Source organism: Prionailurus bengalensis, chromosome D1, assembly GCF_016509475.1.
Source record: "Prionailurus bengalensis isolate Pbe53 chromosome D1, Fcat_Pben_1.1_paternal_pri, whole genome shotgun sequence".
Lineage (NCBI taxonomy): Eukaryota > Metazoa > Chordata > Mammalia > Carnivora > Felidae > Prionailurus > Prionailurus bengalensis.
Genome location: NC_057346.1, coordinates 111,162,633 through 111,178,836, shown reverse-complemented (window position 1 = coordinate 111,178,836; position 16,204 = coordinate 111,162,633). Strand labels below are relative to the sequence as shown.

The 16,204-nt window shown below is 52.2% G+C and overlaps 1 protein-coding gene across 6 annotated transcripts in view; it reads left to right on the top strand.

Annotated features, from left to right (window-relative positions):
- The first annotated feature begins 4,949 nt into the window (after positions 1-4,949).
- Positions 4,950-16,204, top strand: part of KMT5B (lysine methyltransferase 5B) — a 57,966-nt gene continuing 46,711 nt past the window's right edge. For 3 of the 6 annotated variants that reach the window (XM_043581873.1, XM_043581871.1, XM_043581876.1), the window contains exon 1: positions 5,588-5,800. The gene's annotated coding sequence lies outside the window, so the exon portion shown is untranslated. Of the gene's footprint in view, positions 5,518-5,587; positions 5,801-16,204 lie in introns of those variants that run through there. The other 3 variants (XM_043581869.1, XM_043581872.1, XM_043581875.1) reach the window with 3 other exon arrangements.

Below are 16,204 nucleotides of genomic sequence, written 5' to 3'. Positions count from 1 at the left end.
GGGTCACAGAAGGTTCTGTCTCCCGAGGGTCCTTGCCAAGGCTTGGGCACCTCCGGGGGCAACGCCTGGGGGCCGGGGAGTAGATTTTATGCTTGTGGATTGAGGGGACAAAGATTCTCTTTGTCGCTTATTCTTTCAGTTGGTTCACTGGGGACTTGTCACATTTTTTTTTTTTTAAGTTTATTTATTTATTTTGAGAGAGAGACAGAGAGAGAGCACAAGCGGGGGAGGGACAGAGTAAGGGAGAGAGAAAATCCCAAGCAGGCTCTGCGCTGACATGGGGCTCGATCTCACAAACCGTGAGATCATGACCTGAGCTGAAGTCAAGAGTCAGACACTGAACTGACTGAGCCACCCAGGTGCCTCTCTTTTACTCTTTGATTAAAGACCAAGAATGATCTCACAGGGACGCCTGGCTGACGCAGTCGAAAGAGCACGTGACTCTTGATCTCAGAGTCAAGAGTTCAAGACCCACGTTAGATGTAGCGATTGATAAAGAAGAAAAAAAAAAAAAGAATGATTTCACAGGGAGAGAGTCAAAGCCCCTTCTTTCCCCCTTGGTGAGCTAGCTCCCTTCCCTACCCTAAGGCTTTCTCGAACCTCCGAGGGGCCCCTAACTCAAGCCAGCGTCTCCACTCCGAATGCCCGGCCTCGGCCCCATTCCCCTTCTCTGCCTGGCCACCCAGAGTGCCCCAGAGGAAAATCATCTCTACTTTTGATTCCGAAAACACCCGCCCTAGGAATTTACCAAGGGAAAAGCCAATAGCCCAAAGCGTATCTGTGAGGAATGATGAGGGAATTAAGGGCGATGAAATAGAGACTGAGGCCACATGCCACATGCAGGATACAATACCCTGGCCAGGAAAGCCAAGGGCAACTGAAAATTGGCTGGAGGCTTCGAGTCCAGTCTAGGCCAGACAGCAGCTGGGAGACGCCCGAGGGCCTGCGGTGGGGAAGCTCACCTGGTGGTGGAAGCTTCCATCAAGTCTCTTAGGAGCAGGAGCAGTTTTCCTGGCCCCCTTCACTTAACCCCCAGCAATAGCCAAGCACTACCGGTGCTCAGAGGGAGGAGCAGAGGGAGGAGGGAGGATCTTCCCTCACCTGCACTTTGGACCCTGAGTCTGTGCGTTGAACCTGGGTCATTCTCAGAAGCGTCTGGGAAACACCCAAGGAAACACTATTTTGCAGAATGTACTCAGTTGCAGGACAAGTCATGGAAAAACTGGAGAAGTTTTCCTTGAGCAGTGGCCCGCTCAATTGACTCCCCCCGCCCCCAGAATCCCCCCTCTTTTTTGAGCGTATAACTTACATGGAGTAATTTGTACAGAACTTAGACATCCAGCTTGAGAGATTTCACAGCCTTCCTTCCCAGGTAACCACCCTTGGATATAGAATTTTGTTTTTTAATTAAAACAAATTGTTTTAAACGTTCATTTATTTTGGAGAAAGAGAGAGAGAGTGAGAGCGAGAGAGTGTGAGCGAGCAGGGGAGGGGCCAAGAGAGAGGGAGACACAGAATCTGAAACAGGCTCCAGGCTCTGAGCTGTCGGCCCAGAGCCCGATGCGGGGCTCGAACCCACGGACCGCGAGGTCATGACCTGAGCTGAAGTCAGACGGTTAACCGACTGAGCCACCCAGGTGCCCTAGCGTATGGATGATTTTAAAGATACGAGTGAGATCTGGGCAGACCAAGGACTGGCACGTTTCACAGGTGAAGGGATGGGGTGTAGACCGGCTGCATCGTTTGCCCCAAATCACATGGCTGGTAAGCCTGCAGAGCTGGGATTCAAATCCAGGTCAGACCTGTGCCCCTGGTCGAAGCTGCCGTAAAGTCTTGTTGCTGTTGACTCTGTGGCCGTGGGCAGGTCACCTGGTCTTTCAGAGGCTCCGTCTCCTCATCTGGCAAAGGAGAGGTGAGCGGTGTGAGGGCAGGTGGAAGGCAGGGATGGGGCAGGGGGCCTAGTGGTGCTTAGGCAGCTGGCCAGGGAGCCAGCAGCCAGCCAACGGGGTCACCAGGATCGTCCTGGGTATGCTCCCTGTCCTTCTCCCGCTAGTCTTGGACACCTGCTCTCATCAGGACAGCCCTGTCTTCTGGGTAGGGGTGGGGGACTGGTGACACTCATATGCAGAGCTCAAAGGTCAACACATCAATTTACAAGAAGCCACCGCCACCCAGCCTGGAATTCTGGGGTCAGCCTGACCTGCAGGCCCTCCCTGCGGACACAAGATTCCACTAAGCAAATCCTTGCCAGCCAGTCGCTGGGTGAACCCGGCATTCGAAGAGGGGAAACTGGAGAGCGATGCAGGGTTGGTGGGACCAGGCCGGGTCTCTGGAGTGCCCCGGGGCCCTGCTGGGAGGACCGGAACAGGCTCTGTGGCCTCAGCCAGTGCCCTGGCAAGGGTACCACTCCCAGGTCAGCTCGGGGCCGGGCCGGCACTCCCGGAGCTTCCGGGGCTGGCCGGGCCCCTTCCGCCAACTCAGTCTTTCTTTAGAGTTGTTAATATCTTTCCATCTGTCCAGGCCTGGTGGGGCCCCCCCCTGCCTCTGTGGCTTAGCACTTCCACTCTGGGGCATCCAGAGGCTTCACGGTGTAAATGCCAGTGGCTCCTATCACATGGGGGCTGGGCAGGTGTCTGGCCACACGACTTCCTGTCCCCCGTCCACCCCTCCCCTGCCAGCTGGCAGCAGGAGGTCTCCAGCTGGCCATGCTCACTGTAGGGAAGTCAAATTTCCAGTCTCCCCCAGGAGGACTGCCCCAGGCTGTGCCCTCTGCCCAGCTTAGCCCTGGCCTCCCTTTATCATGGCTTCATCAAGGTCCTGAGCCCCATCTAAGCTGTGCCAAGAACTCGGGCCCACCCCCGAGCCACCCCTGAGGCTGGGAGAGCAGCCAGCAATGCGGGGGTGGGGGTGGGAGGGATGGAGGGAGGGACGCATCCAGAACTAGGGAGCCGGAGAGGACGCTGTGCTTGGGTCTACCCACCCATCTCTCCTGCCAGGCTGTGAGCCTGGCCCGCTCCTTGCAAGTCACTGCCCAGAACACTTGGCCTGGCCCTGGGCCATGAATAAATGGAGGTGCCAGCATCTTGGGAGTCCGGGGGCTTTATAGGGGTGGGGGTTTGAGCGTCAGTCCCGCGGGTCTGTGTTGGGGTGAACTCTGGAAGCTTGGCGTGGGGAGGACACTTGTGTTCAGGGTTGTTTAGAGCTGCTCAGGCATGGTTGGACTTGGGGCCCGGGCACCAAGACCCACACGGGGCTGCGGCTGCCCATTGCAGGCAGATGGTCCACCCTTTCCCTGGTGTACACGCCTCCTGTGGGCATCCGGTGGGGGAGGGGTGGCCAAGGCAATCTCAGTGTTTCTGGAATGTAATTTGAGTATTTGGAAGCAAGCACTATGAAAGTCTCCAAAAGAAAGTTTAATGACAAATCGGAAACTAACAACAAAACCAAAGTCATCGTTTGTTAGCTGTGTCTGCAGAGGGGAGCATGGCAAGGTGAATTCTGATCCAGTAGAATCTGGGCTATGTGCCTGGGTCTGCTTTACTTGAGGGGTGGTGAGACTCTGCCCACACTCTCGGCCACCCTGCTCCCCCCCCCCCCAAAGCCCAGTTGGCCTCCGGAGGGGGAAGTGGGGCAGGAAGGTGCTGGCAGTGGGAGGAGCTTTGGTTTTGAACATCTAGACCTGCCCCTGCCTGTTACACGCAGGCTCTTGGTAAATCACTGTGCCTCAGTTTCCCATCTGTGCAAGGAATAATAAACATGGTGTCTACCACTCAAGGTCAAGGAGGGAAAGTGACGTAAGCACCCGTGTTAGTTGGCCCACAGCCCTCGTGGCCATCCACTGAATCATCTGTTACGGTGTGCCTCTTCTTCGCCAGGCTCTGGTTGGCAGGGGAAACCAAGGCAGACAGGGGGCTCTTCCTGGGATCCGTCTATCCACCTGCCCTGCCAACCTCTCCCTGCAGGAGCTAGGCTGGGCTTCCCTCAGTTCCAGAGGCCAGAGCCTCTTCCCGCCTCTCCCCTCCCCGCCAAGCCTTTGAACTTGTTGGCCCCACGATTCCTAATCACCCCCTTTCCCTAACACACCCCAACCCACCCTTCGGGTCTCCGCTGCCCAGGGGGACACCTTCAGGCACCCCCTCCGTGCATTTGCCCCCTGTGTGGCCAATGGCCTTCGTGAGGTCCACATTCTTCACCGGAGGACTGGAGAAGGGCTCCGGCTCACGCCCGGGACTAGCTGTCTTAGGGGTCGCCTACCCGCTGCGCCTTAGTTTCCAGCGTCAGCGAGAACCGCCACAGTCCCCACCTCCTGGGGGTTGTGGTGGAGAGTCCATGAGACAGGGCATCAAAGCCCCGAGCGAGGTGCCTACTGGGCAGTAAAGGCTGTATACGTGCCACTCTCGTTACTGTAATTTGGTAGCCACTATTTTCAGGCTGCGGGGCCCGAAGGGCGGTGCTTCAACCTCTAGCCGCGGCGCGACACCTGGAGCGTGCCGGAGCCTCGGCATCCTGCGCACCTGCCTGCGGTCCCGGGGAGGGGGGCGGGGGGCCGCACCTTCGGCGGGGAGGGAAGCGGCGGCGGCCCGGTTTCACGGCGAGCCGGGCAGGCACACAGTAGGTGCTCAAGACACGGCCGGCCTGCTGACGCCGGGAAGCCAGCGGCCTGGTGAGTGCACGCTCCCTCCCACACTACGCGTGGGGATGCTCAGGCTCCCTATGTGGTCATTAAGGGTGTATGCGCCTCCAACGACACCCACTCTCACAACAAAGAAGCTCGCCTTGCGTGGGGCCACCTCCCCTCGGCGCCACCGGCACCCCGGTGGGCGAGGAGCGAGCGAGCCCGCCCACCCGTCCGTCCGTCCGTCCGCCCGTCCCTCGGCGCTGCCCCCCCGTCCGGGCTCAGGAGCTGTTCCCCGGCGGGTGCAGCGGCGCCGAGGGCCCGCACGGGGGAACGGGCGCACAGGCCTCGCAGGGGACGAGGGCGCGCGACGCGGCCCGGAGCCGGGGTGGCGCCCGAGGGGCGCGCGGCGACGCCGCCTCCAGCCGCGATTTAAAGGGCAGCGAGGGGCGGAGGGATCCCTGCCGACCCTCAGCGCGGATCCCTCCGCCGCGGGCGAAGCGAGGGGACGACTCAGCTGGGCTCCCTCAAAATTCGCTTTTTGTCCCTCCGCCGCCGGGAGCACCCAGCGAGGAACTCGTTTCCTGCCCGTGTTTCTCCGCCTCCCCCACCCCCCCCGCGAGGCCCGTAAAAGCAACAGAGGCGGCAGGGGTGGCGCGAGCCGGCGTGGTGTCCCTCCGCCAGGCCGAGGGCACTCCTTTTCGTGTCCTTCCACCGTTCCCGGGCGGCGTCCGGACGGCTCACCGGGGGCGGCGACGCGTCTGCGGCGCGAGAGGCGAGGCTCCGGGGCTATGAGGTGAAGGCGCCCGGACACCGGCGGCGGCGCGCGCGGCGCCAGGACCCGGGACGCGGACCCCCGGCGGAGGCGGCCTCTGGGGCGCCGCGGCCGCGCCAGAGGCGAGGTGAGGCCGGGCGCGGGGGACGCGGGGGCGCGGCGCGGTGGGGGCGGGGGGCTCCGGCCGCGGCTGGGACTTATTTCCCGGCAGCGGATGGAGCGGACGGTGCTGCGGCGGCAGGCGCCGCCATCTTGGATTTTACTCTCCATTTTTCTCGGGAATTATATTTTGGTGATTAATTTTCTGGGGGGCCGGGAAAGTGCCGCCCGGCAGCGCGGATCCCCCCCAGCGCGGCGGCCGGGCCGCGGGGCCGCGACGCGCCCCGAGGAGGAGCGGGCAGCGGCCGGCGGTGAGCGGGGGGGCAGGCGCGGCGCGGGCGTGCGGGGGCGCCGGGCGGCGGCGACGGCGGCGGGCTGGGGGCGGGCCGGCGGGAGCGGGGGCGCCGGGCCGGGCGGGGGCCGGGGGCCGGGGCGCGGGGCGGGGGGGGGCGGCCGGGGGAGGGGCGCGGCGGCGGCAGCGGAGGCAGCTGGGCGGCCGGCCGGCGGCGGCGGCGGCGGCGGCGGGCGGGGGCGCGGGCCCTGCAGTGGGCGCCGCCGCCGGAAGGGAGCGGTAGCGGCCGCCGGGCAGCGCGGGGCCGGGCAGCGCCGGGGCGGCCCGCGGCCGCACGAGGGGAGCAGCCCCGCCGCTCGCGATTGGGGGACTCTGTTTTCCCTCTTCTCCAATGGGCAGCCGTGATCGGGCTCGCCCAATCTGCTACCTCTGCCGCGCTCCACTTCGGGTTGTTTTTGTTTGGGCTCGAGCCTCGATTCAGGGCTCCTCCGGGGCGCGTCCCCCACCCCTCCCCGTTCCTCCGCCGACGGCGGCGCCGGCCTCGGGCCCCCTCGGGCCCCGGCCGTCCTCGCAGAGTGTCGGTTGTCCTTCTGCAAACCCACAGGTGATGGGTATCGGCGTCGCTCCCGCCTGCGAGGGGCGGGGAGGGGGGGGGGGAACGTGTTTTCAAGGTGACAGCGGGACCCAGCTTGCGGGAATGGTGTGGAAGCACGTTGGACCCGGAGGAATATTCTGGCTCGCTCTCTCTTTGGGCTCCTCTGACCCCGCTCTGGAGCTGTCACTTCCGACCCGTCGAGGGGGGAAGCTAGGATTTGCTAGGGAGGTGGACACGTGTTCTTTGAAGGTGGTGTTTAGGAAGTCGCCAGGTGACACGGAGTCCCGCGGCGAGGTCTTGTGTAGAGTAGCGGCAGATGGGTCGGTCGGTCGTGACTGGGATGCTTCGTCGGGACTTTTTTGGACTTGAGCTGCTTTCAGCTGTGCGAAAGTACGGTTGAACGTGGGCTTCCAGGTCCGAAGACGGCTGCGCGGGATCATCGGTGGAAGCAGTTGCCAGCCGAGACTTTTTCCCTGAAGTCTTTGCTATGGAGGACACGCCTGTAACTTTTGAGGATTCCTAGTGAAAGCATAAATACTTTGAAAAGGGCCCAGAGTGGGGGGAACATCTTTGCGGGAAATAACCGCCGGCAACTCGTACGTGTTGGAAAACGTAGCTGAAGAGTTACTTACTTGCTGTAGGTACACGTTTATCTTGTAGCGGAACGTTCAGCCACTTGCAGCGTAGGTGTGTCCCCGTCGCTGTCGGGACGCCGTGGATTCCAAGAGTAAAGTCCACAAACGCTTTAATCCCAGCATGTGGGGGAACTCAGGCCCGTTTTCCAATTTTTAATCTCTAAACATTCTACATTCTGCTCTCCCTTTCCGAGGCCCCAGCGCCACGAGCTTCCCATGCCTGGCGTCTTTTGGTCACATCCTGCCCGGCCTTCCTAGCCCCCTCCCCCCGGCCCCCCATCCTTCAGAAAGGCCCCGTGAGAGTGTTACCTGCTGGAGGGACCTGCTTACGTCCCTGGACGGTGCAGGGACCAGGGACGGCCGGCTCCGGAGGCCGCACACTTCCTCTGAGCTCCCTGAGCAGTTGTTACTTGGTATTGTATTTGGTTACTTGCCTGTCCCTTCAGCTTTCTTGTGAACTTGTGGGGTTATTATTTATTTCCTCTGCCTGGGGGAGGCATTTGATGAAAGTGAATTTATTAGTCTCCAAGTTACTGAGGTTGGTAGCTTGTATTTAGTTTTTGAAAGATGTCAGTTCTGATGTTGCTTGAAAACATTGTCCTTAACAAAGCAACTTAGTTTGAGAGCAAAAGGAGTATTGTGGATACTTAGTCTTCAAGAGAAGATGAGTGGAGGACTCAATTTTGTACCCGTGAACTTCGAAACCAGATTCTTTCAAAACTCACTTCTAAGTTCTCTCTTACCGGTATGTTCACCTGTCTTCTCAGACCCACTGAACTGCTTTGCGTACTTGAACCGGATACCAGTGGGTATCCTGGGGGGAGGTGGAGGAGGGTTGGGGGGGTAGGGCAGAGCACGACGTGAAGAAGTGGTCACAGGTTGTTGGCGTGTCCAAGCATAGTGTTTTGTGGGTGGGGGGTGCTGGCGTGTCATTTTCCCCTTGGGTCATACAAATCTGGGGTTGAATCTGATTTTTCTCTACGTAAGATAAGGTGAGCGAGCATGTGGCCCGTTTGTGTTGCAAAGACCTGTGTAGCCTGTGAACAGCTCCCCTGTCCGCAGGAGTGGCCTTCCTGTGGCTTATGAGCAAATTCTTTTGGATAAACCATGTGGATTACGTTATTTTACATTCTTGCCTACCATACGTGAGCTTTATTTCCTCTCCGCTCACCAAAATCCTTCTCCATGGAGCAAAATTTACAGGACCGTGTTCTGTGTTAGCCCTAGGACACGGTAATTTTTGAGTTTTCCACGCAGCGGACCGTGTGTCTCTGCTCCACTCTGGCACAGTGTCGGTCACATAGATACACTGAATAAACAGGGAGAGAGCTTGGGGTAGTTTTATCTCAGATACAGCTGTATGCAATAGAAAGACATTTTCTTTATAGGATGTAACTTAATTTTTCAGTCTGATTCTTAGTTTTTATTTTGGGGGGAAAAAGCTTATTTTACTGGCCTGTCTTGATGTAGGAAATGGTTTTAATTGCTGTAAGAAGCACAAGCCCACATTATTACAAGATAAAATTAAAACTAGCTAATGCACTTTAAATTGTAATCATTAGGGTGTTCTAAGCATTAGAACACAGTGATTTGAAGAGTAATTTCTTGGGTAGACTGCCAACTTTGAACTCATAAAACAACTTTATATTTGGAGCTCTTAAGTTTGAAATGGGACTTAAGCCTTGAAGTTTTAATTGATGCCTGAGTTCCATTGAACGAGCTGTACAAGGAAGGGGTCCTAGCAAACAGTAGGGAGTGAGTACCCTAGGGCATTGTCTAAAGGGTTTTCCTTAAAAAAGATTTTTTTTTTTTTTTTTTAATTTAAGTGGAGGCGCCTGGGTGGCTCAATCAGTTAAGCATCTGACTTCGGCTCAGGTCATGATCTCACGTTTTGTGGGTTCAAGCCCCGCATTGGGCTCTGTGCTGATGGCTCAGAGCCTGGAGCCTGCTTCAGATTCTGTGTCTCCCTCTCTCTCAGCCCCTCTTCCATTTGTACCCTGCCTGTCTCTCTCTCTCTCTCTCTCTCTCTCTCTCTCTCTCAAAAATAAATAAAACGACAACAAAAAAGACTTTTAAATTTATTTAAGTGATCTCTACACCCGATGTGGACCTTAAACTTATGGCCCCCAGATCAAGAGTGGGAAGCTCTACTGACTGAGCCAGCCAGGTGCCTCTGTCTAAAGGATTCAAAAAAAACTTTTTTTTAACGTTTTATTTATTTTTGAGAGAGAAAGTGTGCGTGTGGCGCTGGGGAGGGGCAGACACACACACACACACACACACACACCCACCCACCCAAGTAGGCTCCAGGTTCCGAGCTATCAGCACAGAGCCTGACATGGGTCTCAAACCCATGAACAGTGAGATCATGACTTTAGCCAAAGTCGGATGCTTAACCAACTGAGCCGCCCAGGTGCCCGGGATTTTTGTTTTTATGTGTATTTGTTTTCGGAGTGAGTGGGGGTGCATGTGTGTGAGAGTGGGGGAGGGGCAGAGAGGGCGAGAAAGAGAATTCCAAGCAGGCTCTGCACTGTTAGTGAAGAGCCTGACACGGGGCTTGGTCCCACAAACCATGAGGTCACTACCTGAGCCCAAATCAAGAGTTGAACGCTTAACCAACTGAGCCACCCAGGTGCCCCTAAAGGATTTTTAATGAGGGAAAGTTTAACACCTTTCTTTCAAATCTTCCTACCAACTCTACATCGTCCCTCCCCCCCCCTGCCCCCCAGATTCTACAGATCTGTTTTGACTTTAGTTATTATTGCAATCCCTTTTCTTCCCCCTAATTTGGTATTTCCTAGAGTATAGAAGTCTTGGCTGAGAGGAAAGGTCATTCCTGACCAATATCTAACCCTGTATTTATTAATGTGATCTGAGTTTCTCTTTTCCGAGTCAAATGGAAGAAAGTACTTATCACTTACAAATCTGTTTTGATCAACAGACATATTCCCACATTTTGGTAACATATACCTTCATTTAACTGCATGACAGGATTTTAGTAAAACCTTGGATTGCAAGTAACTTGTTCTGGAAGTGTTCTGCAAGACAAGCAAACATTTCGAATAAATTTCAACTTGATAAATGAGCAGTGTCTTGCAGTATGAGTGGGTATGTGATGCCAGATGTCACATGATCCCAAATGAGCCAGTGGCTCTTGAAGTTCGCTTTGATACACAAGTGCTTTGGACTGCAAGCGTGTTTCCTGAACGAATTATGCTTGCAAACCAAGGTTTTACTGTATTTTCATTTTTTTTAAGTTTATTTTGAGAGAGACTGCATGTGCATACATGAGTGGGGGAGGGGCAGAGAGACAGACAGACAAAGAGAATCCCGAGCAGGCTCTGTGCTGACAGCACAGAGCCCAGTGGAGGCTCGACTCACAAACTGTGAGATCATGACATGAGCCAAAACCAAGAGTCAGACATTTAACTGACTGAGCCACCCAGGTGCCCTGATTTTTACTGTTTTAAAGGAACGCCATGGGGAGAATCCATCCATACAGAAAAGACTCATAACCTTATTTTTGTAAAGCTGCATTAATGTCTAGCGTTAGCTTAAAACAACTTTTGAGGGGCGCCTGGGTGGCGCAGTCGGTTGAGCGTCCGACTTCAGCCAGGTCACGATCTCACGGTCCGTGAGTTCGAGCCCCGTGTCGGGCTCTGGGCTGATGGCTCGGAGCCTGGAGGCTGTTTCCGATTCTGTGTCTCCCTCTCTCTCTGCCCCTCCCCCGTTCATGCTCTGTCTCTCTCTGTCCCAAAAATAAATAAAAATGTTGAAAAAAAAATTAAAAAACAACAACAACAACAACTTTTGACACCCATATTGCTTGGAGGCAGTGAGTTAGAGTGGATATATTATTTTTATATATATAGTTGGTGATGGAACCAGGAACCATTTGCATTCTAAAACATTCTCACAAGAGGAAGAAAAAAAGTCACTAATTTCTGTAGTCATTGATGCTCTCAATTATGTTTTGCTCTAAATTATGGTTTGCTTCACAGTTTTGCATCCGTCATGCTAAAGGGTTCCTAGAACCAGTTTGACCACTTACTGCCTCTGGCTCCCGCCGGTGCCAGCCAGATTTTGGGCTGTCGGATGTGTGTGAGAGACAGACTCAGACACTACACAGTCTTCTAGCGTTGTGTGCAATTATGACTACATTACATATAATTCTGGAGCTGGATGAAGGACCATTGGAGTAAGAACCAGTACCTATGTTTCAGTCTGCTCTGTCATTACTTATATAAGACATTGGGCCAAGCCTCAGCTTTGTCAACTGAACTTTAATCTCGAGATCCCTTACAATTCTAAATTACATTTTATCTTTTACATTTAATTGCTATCCTATTTTCTTAACTTCTAAGAGCTATTTTAATATTTTGACATCTCCCAAGCACCTGGGTGGCTCAGTCGGTTGAGTGTCCGACTCTTGACCTCAGCTCGGGTCTTGATCTCAGGGCGGAACCCATGCTGGGCATGAAGTCTACTTAAAAAAAATTTTTTTTCTTATATCTCTAATTGGTAAGACATAGTTCATCTATATATCCTATGTAGTTTTTCCTTTTTTTTTTTTGAAATGTTATTGAATTGATCTGTAGCTTACAGTCAGTTGGGTTTTAGAATTGAGAGACTAGAGCTTATCAGTGGCTCCAAAAGCTTGATGGCTTCTACTTCTGCACGGCTCCTATTTGTAAGTCGCATCTCTACAAGATGTCTTTGATTTCTGTTACAATAGTACACAGAAGAAAAAGCAAACAGACGTAAGGGAGCATTCCCTAGTGATAAGCCTCTTTATTTATGGGTGATGCACATGTGGCTCAAGTATTGGAGTAAACCCCAGACGTCAGTTCAAACACTAGGGTTTTAGAGCCAGCCTTACCATCAAATAGCAATTTGACTTCAGGAAAGCAACTTTGTCTCTGAGCTTCAGCCATCTCATTTGTAGTGTCAGTATCCGTCTCCCCTGCCTCAAAGGATTGCCATGCCGGTGAACCCTGTCATGTGTTAGGGTGAAACAGGCACCTGTGTTTTAACTTGAGCATCTTTATCAGAACTCCTGCCCAGCAGAATTTCCTTGATGGCATTGGGATTGCCTCGCAGGCAGAAGGCCCCTTCAGGGAAGGGTCATCCCTCTTTCCGCTACTGCACCTTTCTGCCCTCTTCTTCAGATACCCAATTTTCACGGGCTTCCCTTTGGATTTGCATGGTCTCCCACCCTGTTAACCATGCCCGATGTTCTAAAAGCCGAAGCTCACATGCGCCCTCTAGCGTTCCACGGACACAACCAGTATTCCAGCACCACGAACAGTGCCCGCCTGATGGCTCCCAGTAGGTTCTTGATAAATGGTGGATTCTACCTCTGCAGAATGATTCGTTTTGTCTGTCTGATTTGTAGAACAAGGTGCAGTGACTGATACAGCGTAATGATCTCTGAGGAGTATTTGTGTTTTCAAGGAAATGCTTATGATATTGCATGACGCGGAGCGATATGTATTTTTAGCAAGAAAACCAACCTACTCTTAGGAAGATGAAGTTCTCCCCACTGAGGAGTAAAGGGGGGCCTGATCCTTCAGCTAGTGAACCAGTGGAGTCTGGGGCTAGAGAGGCCATGTGGAGAGCTCTCTGCCCTTCAAAAGAGAAAAACAAACCTCACTCAGGGTCCAAGAGGATTTAGACAGAGCCAGTTGCCTCAGAAAATATTTGGTGCTTACATGTAAATAGGTACCAGGAGTGTTTTTGACACCCCCCCCCCCAAAAAAGGTGACTTTTTTTCTATATATGTGCTCTTTATTTTCCCTGATTATCCAATGTCAAGTCTGTTCCCACATTATTCTCTTTCCCAACATCCTATTTGTTCCCTTTAAGGCTCTTCCTGGAATTTGTGGTTTCATACTTACTGGGTTGTTTCTCTTTCCACACTATCCTCTGAGCTCCATGAAATTAGGAACCGTGCCTCTTTTGTTCTAGGTTCTTACTCTTCAGATACGGGGCCGAGTATGTTTAAGATTTTGTCTGCATCAGGATTGTACCGCTTCCTTCATAGTGTCGAGAGTGTACGGGCTCGTAACCCGGCCTTGGCTTAACTTGTTTCTGATTCTCTAGGGCCTGCTCTCATTTGTGAAATGGGGATTGTAGCGGGGGTGTTGTGTGTGTCATTGTGCATGTTTGATACTTTAACTGTATGGAGAGTGCACGTTGCAGAAGTAACGTTTCTATTCAGTGTTAACAAGCACGTGGAAAGGGGCTGTGGCGGGCGTAAGTGACATGGGCATACAGGTGCCAGCACGGTTCTCCGATGCTGGTAAGAGCAATCTTGTGAAAGTGGTGCCTGGAAAAGAGAGCTGAGAGGGCTCTCTGTCGTGGCAGGGACTGCCAGGCCACCCCTGCCGCGTTCTTTTCTTCGCTCGTGTCTTGAGCAGACGTTTACTTAGCTGTGTGTTGGACGATGTGCCAGGCCCCTAACTGCACTTATCCCCAAACTAAGCGGGTGCTGCTTTGCAAGACCCCCGTTTCTCTCCCAGTGTGTGCCTCTTGCCCGTTGTATTTCTTCTCTCTTCCCTCTTCCTTTCCTTCCATTTAACTGCCCATGATAAAACTCCAGGTTTTTTTTCCTTTGGCTTCATGTGTTGGTAGCATATTATCTTGTCAGAAGTGAATTATTTTGGGCAGGGAATTTATCTCCTGAGCCTGTTTCTTTCAGTCCAAGGCAAAAAGCTCTGAAGTTCTGTGATTCTTTGAATTGAGAGAATGTTGAAATGCTTGGGAACCTGTAAAGTCCTTTTGTTAACGTTACCATCTTAACAGCCCCCACTTTTCTCCTGAATTATGATGTCTTATGAGCACTTCACTTGGGTTGTGACCCCCTTCTCAAATTTAGCCCATTTAAGCTTTCTCATCTTTCCTATAAACCTGTTCCGTCCTTAGTCCCTAATTCAGTTAATGGCAGTCTTGCAGTCTCCCCAGCTAGAGACTTCTGAGCTGTCTTAAATTCCTTTCTGGTCCTCACCACCGGTGTCTGATTTGTTACCAAGTCTTGCCAACCTTCCATGTGAAACACCAGAGCTTTTTCTCTGCTGTCCACTGGTCTTGTTGATTTAATTTCCTCTCTGCCTCCAGTCACGTGCATTTTACCACTAGGATACTTTACGGAGTACAGTTGGACAAATTCTGCAACCTTTCCTCTGTATAACCCCCCCAAAAAAGAAGTTCCTATTTCACAGGATGTGAGAATTAAATGGTAATGAGTGAAGGGAGTATTTTTTTTTTTTTTAAAGTGGAGTTACAGTGGGGTGCCTGGCTGGCTGAGTCGGAGGAGCACTTGACTTCTTCATTTCGGGGTTGTGAGTTCAAGCGCCACGTTGGGGTAGAGATTACTTAAAATCTTGAAAAAGAAAGTGGAGTTGCAGTAAGGAAAAAATGTTTCACCAGAAACACACAAGGGGGATTCCACTGTAACAAAATCTGTAGTCCCTCTGGTTGTTGACGTGTGAAGGTGTAGTTTGGTATGATTTGTAATCATACATTGTTGCCAGAGTCACATTCCTTCTCTTCCGGAGCAGTACGACAAGCAAGGCTGGTCTCTGTTCTGTAGCATAAATCTGGTATTTTTTTATTCTCTTGAAAATTTGTATTTCTTTTAGTGGGTATGGTGATACGATATTTTTCTTGAGAGAGTCATAACTCTGAGATAAGGGATGGAGGGCAAATTTCTGCTTGATTTTTTTTTTTTTTTAAGTTTATTTAGTTGAGAGAGAGAATACCAAGCAGGCCCAGTGCTGTTAGCACGGAGCCCAGCGTGGGGCTCAAACTCCCAAACCGTGAGATCATGACCTGGGCCGAAACCAAGAGTCAGATGTTTAACCGACTGAGCCACCCAGGTGCCCCATTTGCTTGATTGTTTTAAGTTTTGTGAACAATGCAGCAACCTGTCTGACCCTCTGTTTCCGTGTTTGTTGCCTGAAAAGAGGGGACAGTTGGAGATCTTTATTTTATTAGCAATTTCTGCTTGTTAAATCCTGTGCCGAACCAGGGAGGTAGGCCCTATTTTCGTTGTACTCATGAGGCACTTGTGAGGTTGAATGACCTGTCCGTGGCTGTACTGCTGGAGGGTAATGAATAGGGCCGGAGCGGAACGTAGGTGCGTTGACCCCCATCCGTCGAGAGCCACATCCTGCACCGTCTGTGCTCTGCCCCTTGCAGACTTAGTCTTGGCCTTTAAGACCTGGCCCAAGAGTCACCTTTTGGAAGTTTTTCGTCACCCTTGTCTTTGCCCTGTGAGAATGGGTGGATTGTTCTTTGTTCTACTTACCTCCTATCTTCTGAGGAATTATTGGCTGTACTTACGGACTTTTGACACTAGGTGGCATCTGTTTATAGAAAAGTAAAATGCTGTTTGGGTCCCAGGGAAGAGTAACAAAGGAAGCATCCTTGATTTTATTTATAGGCTCTACTAGGTAAGCAGATGGGTCAGATGTGGAGAGATGGGGAAGCAGGTTGTTTTGTTTTGTTTCTGTGGAATTTCTCCCGACAACCGCATCAGCTAACACCTTTATTTTGGAAATGCTACTGAGACAATTGGAGACACGAATCCTTTGTTGTGATACATATCGGATGTGGATAAATAAAGACTGATGAATCAGTACATTTCATACTACAACCATTAGAGACGGGTTGATTACACACTCAGTCGCAGATCAGTGGCCGAATAAGTGGGTTTGAGTGTTGTGATGTCTGCTCGTGGACTTACCAGGAGTGCATGTTTTGCTGTTTCAGATGTTCTGCTAAATGAAAAATCTCCTCTCTGGGTTTTAACTTTCGTTTTTATTGTAAAATGTTTACACGAATATAAACAGATGTGCAATCGTAACACTTCTACGGGAGGTCTTGGTTATCTGGGGTTAAAGCACAGTGCCTCAGCAAAATGTGTGATTGAGATGTTAGCTTTATCTTCAAAATCTGTATCTCTCTCTCTGTAGCCATGATTTATAATGGCAGTTGAAGGGGGAAATAACCGTTTTTATTTTTTTATTTAAACACATTTTTTTTAACGTTTATTTATTTTTGAGACAGAGAGAGACAGAGCATGAATGGGGGAGGGTCAGAGAGAGAGGGAGACACAGAACACGAAACAGGCTCCAGCTTCTGAGCTGTCAGCACAGAGCCCGACGCGGGGCTCAAACCCACGGACCGCGAG